Here is a 5,063-nt window from a genome sequence, read left to right on the forward strand (position 1 = left end):
ATGAAGAAGAGAAAATACAGAGTAAGATATCCGGGGTTTTTGAACAAGCACGTGACCACCGGTTCTCAACCTGTGGGTGGCGAACCCCTCAGGGGTCAAATGACCCTTTCACAGAGGACACCTGATTCATAACAGTAGCAACATCACAGTTATGAAGCAGCAACAAAATTAATTTTATGGTCCGGGGGTCACCACAACATGAGGAACTGTATTAAAGGGTTGCGACATTAGGAAGGTTGAGAACCACTGACTTAGACTAATTTAAAATCCTACACAGTCTGACAAAAGGTATGGAAATGGCATGGGGTGGGGGTGCACATTTGACTTTTTTTGGCAAAGCAGATTTCAACTCCACACTAGCCCTAGGCCAAATAACAGAAGGTAAAGATGAGGCATGACTCCACCCTCCATCTTTCTTTATTCTGACACCAACCATCCCTCCCATGGCAGTAGACTGTTCTGCTGGGCTTGATAATTTGTTGCAATGACTTCACAGGCCCCACAAGCAATTCTCATGATGATGATGGGACTTATTAGGGAAGCTAACAGGTTACAAAATGTTAAGGATACAGTTCATTTGTCCGCAATACCTCTGGTCAGTCATGCTGGCAAGCATGTCTCTCTCTGGTCCTTGTCCTCTCACTCATGTGGTCTCCAGGCTTCTCTGCCTTGTTCCAGGACCCAGAAAGCCAACTTCTCTGCCTCATTGTCTCAATGCCACACTCCTCTGCCATGTTTCATGTTCTCAGGTCTATGATCTCAGGTGCCTCTGCTGTCTCCGCCATTTCAGACAGGGATTCTTCATGTGCTTTGCTGATGGCTACTCTTTCTTGATGGTCATGGGTTCCCCTCTCTTTGCTTCTGAAATGGTTCACTATGTTAAACCCATACTATGGCAAGGCTGATCGATCTCTTCTCTTAGTGTTTCACATACCAACTTGCATGGTCATTTCAAATCATTTTGGTGGAAGTTACAATGACATGGAAGGAAGAGCCACAAGTAAGTAATTTCATGTCAGCAGCTGTTGAAATCAATAACCCCAAAAATAATTTTCAAGAACTTACTCCAATCCAGGCATTGTTCCAGACATTTACACAAAGCATCCACCAGCCATGCCTCTTCCAGTTAAATATTGCTATCACAACACATTGGTTGGCGAGACTACCCTCATCAGCAATGCCTGTATATTTCTCCATATATATTGAAGTCTCTCTAGCAGAGGCAGCATATTTGGTGGATAGGAACAGGGTTTGGAAATCTATTTTGTATGTAAATCCACCACCATCAATAAACAGCTTCATAGCAGTGGATAAGTTACCAAACCTATTTATGCCTTAGTTTCCTCCTCTATAAGGAATGATTATTGCTGTGATGTATTCCTGGTAAGGTTATTGTGGTGCTTAAACATACATTAAAAGTAGATATGAGTAGTATGTAAATGTATTTAGAATGATATCAGGAATTTGGTAAGTGTTCATTTGATAAAGATTAAATGATAGTAGTGAAATTGTAATAGTGGTAGTAATAGCAGTAGCCCTAGCATTTTAATGCCCAACTAAGATTTACCTCCTTCCTAAGTCCTTCCATAATGACCACAGCCTCATGGCCCCCCATTGTTCATTCTGACTCACAGTTCTTGTCGCACACAGTCTTAATGTTTTCTATCTTTAACTGGATTAAATTCCTTTTGGGAGCGCGCTGTTATGCATTTTGTTGCTGCTGTTGTTAGGTGCCATGGAGATTGTTTGGACCCATAGTGACCTCATGCGCAAGAAAAGTAGACAGTGCCTGGCCCTGCACAATTCCTTCTATGCTTGAGCCCATTGTCGCAGCCAATGTGTCAATTCGTCTCACTGAGGGACTGCTTCGTTCCAGTGCCCCTCTACGTTACCAAACATGATATCCTTCTCCAGCGACTAGTTTCTCCTGACATGACTGTGGTAGTTACATAATCTGGTGTCCATTTAAGGATTGAGAGTGAAGGAGAGGAGTCTAGCTTGTCAATCAGGTCATAACCAATGAGGCCTCTGTGCGGACACGGCCTTCTCCTGATGATCTGGGAACTCCTTTATTCCTCCTTGGAGGCAGGAGGCAGTCCTAGTAGAGGCTAATGATGAGCTAAATCCTTCCACTAGTTCACCCCCTCAGACACCTGTAGCTCTCATGGCTCTAGGGTTTGCTTTGTTGAGCACCAACCGGTACTGCCTCGGGCAGGCCCATCTCTATGAAGGAGTCCGCAGCTCACAGGTGAAGGAGATGAAGGAGTCCACAGCTCACAGGTTGACCACACAAAGAAGTGGTTACCATGCAAAGAACTCGCCCAAGAGGAGACATTTTGACCTCTTGGTGGCAGTTTCACAAGACAATAGACAAATGGGGAACTGGAAGCAGCACTCCACTAGCATTAGCAAAAAATGCAGGGTTAATCGCCCTCACCTGAGAGAAACGATGCTTGCAATAGGTAAGTGTCCCCACAAGACTAATAACTTGAGTGGTTTTTTACTACCTTGCCCTCATGCTGAGGGGGCGAGACATCAGTGAACCCAGAGACATGAGGAAAGCCCAGCCAGTGTAGGGCTCGTTCTCTGGGTCAGAAGTGGACTTTGCCCTCAGTTCAGTGGGCTGCCCACTGCTCCAAGGTGAAGAGGCCTTCCTCCATCAAAACTTAGGAACTCTAGCTAATACCCGAGTTCATTGATGAGGTCTACCATTCCTACTCTCCTGTCCATACAGATCAAAGTGAAGACTTTTGTGAATTACAAAAGGACTGTCCTTAGAACATCCCCCCACTCACCCAACCTCACATCTATTTACTATTGTTTCTCAAGCCATTGTTTTGATTTTTTTCTCTTCAGTAAAACAGTAGTTCTAAAAAGTGTTCATGAGAAAGAGGTGTAGGAAATGCGTTAGAAACCCTCTTACAGAAGGGTCTGCAGGGAGGAGACGAGCCAGTCAGGGGGCAGTGTAGCAATGATGAAACATACAACTTGCCTCTAGTTCCTAAATGCTTCCTCCCCTGCACTATCATTATGCCAATTCTACCTTACAAATGTGGCTCGACCAGAGCATGTACACTGGTACAGATAGGAACTGGAAACACAGGGAATCCAGGACAGATGAACCCCTCAGGACCAGTGGTGAGAGTGATGACGTTGGAGAGTGGAGGGAAGGTGAGGTAGAAAGAGGGAACCAATAACGGGGATCTGCACATAGCCCCCTCCCTGGGGGATGGACAACAGAAAAGTGGATGAAGGGAGATGTCAGACAGTATAAGATATGACAAAATAATATTAATTTATAAAGTATCAAGGGTTCATGAGGAGCGGGGAGCAGGGAGAGAGGGGGAGAAATGAAGGGGTGATACCAAGGGTTCAGGTAGAAAGCAAATGTTTTGTGACTGATGAGGACAGCGAATGTACAAATGTGCTTGACACAGTGGTTGTATGTATAGATTGTGATAAGAGCTGTATGAGCCCCCAATAAAATGATTTTTTTAAAAGGGGGATCAGAGGAATTTGGGCAAGTATGCTTCCTGTGGTGGGAGAGAACGAAGGGGGAAGCAGCTGCTAGGTGCAAGATGGCCCTGGCGTGCCCCGTACATATAAGCAGAATGTACTGGGGGAGAACACCAATAAAAAGTGTCAAGGAAACTCAGGAAAGGACCTTTCTCTTTTGAGTGGCTTGGCTTTGAGGTCCTTTAGAACCAACCCAATGCTCCATATTCAAATACTTCCCTGGTGCCTTCCTGAGCCACTCTTATAACCCCCAGCAAACTCTTACCACTCCTATTCCAGAGGAAAACTCCAGAAACATGGATAGCCCAAAGACAACCTTCAAAGAAAGTTAAAAGTTGCCCTCAAAAGCCCTGCAAAGCCCTGCAGCAGACACAATGTAGATCTTTTGAGAGCATCATCTATGGTCTTGTTGTTCTAACATGTAGTTTAACAAGCAACCAGTCACTAGGATCATTGATTGAGAATATCTTGTTATTGATTCTAGAGGCAACCGCATCACAGGTTCTCTGCAGTTGAGTAAGAAGCCAAGGTACAAAGAATTCATTATTCAGTGAAAGTGCTGACTCCTCTGGATAGTATTGGAAGCTGCTCCTTTCCTGTTCACTCTCTAATTATACCTTTAATAGGAGCCCAGCAGTCAATCAAACTCTTCTCCTCGGGCAGGTCCCGCAAGGCATCACCAGGCAAGGGGTAGAGTTGTGGGCTGGCGGGTGGAGGAGAGACTGAAATGACTTTCTAGAGAATCAAACAGCAGGCTATCCATTGCTCTACACGTCTGGAACTGTGTCCACTGTATTTTTTTCTTCACTGCCGCACGTGCTATAATATCAAGAACAAAATCCACCTCATTGTGATAAGTCACTCCTGGGGCTTCCCTGTCAGGCTTGGGAAGAGCAAGGATTCTTTCAGGCCCACAGGGGCCTGCCAATGGCTCATCACCACAATCAGTGAATTAGGCTGAGAGTTGGGAGAATCGAGTTAAAATCCTGGCTCTGCCACCAACCAGCTGTGACAAAGGACAATGAATGCGCTTCCATTCTCTATGCTCCCACTTTCTGGGCTGTGAAGTAGACGACTATACCAGCCTCCTTTGGCTCCACGTCTAGCCTCTAGAAGAAGGAGGAAGGAGGAACTTCATCTTTCTTGTTCACCACAGTTGATCATCCAGCACCAAGTTATTCAATGCCAACTATTCAGAACCAAGCATGGTATTGCAACATAACAAGCGCTGACTCCACATTTTAAAAAGACATGATATGCAAATAAATAATGGCAGCTTATGTTCAATCTGAAAAGCAAAGCTGGAGCCTGTAAGTTAAAATGGAAAGTGTTTTCCCTCAAGTATTTTCACCTCGTCGGGGTTTCCTAGATCAGACCCCATATCGCCCGCCTACGAGACTGACTTGACAGGTACGTTGACTGTGATGGGGCTTCAAAAAGTTCATGGGAAATGGAATTAAAAGATAGTGGAATGTTTCCACAAACTTCTGAAGTCTCCTTGTATAATTGTCACCTACCAGAGGTAACTTAAATCCTCCAGCGAGGAC

The sequence above is a fragment of the Tenrec ecaudatus genome, chromosome 14 (assembly GCF_050624435.1).
Source record: "Tenrec ecaudatus isolate mTenEca1 chromosome 14, mTenEca1.hap1, whole genome shotgun sequence".
In the NCBI taxonomy this organism is placed as follows: Eukaryota; Metazoa; Chordata; class Mammalia; order Afrosoricida; family Tenrecidae; genus Tenrec; species Tenrec ecaudatus.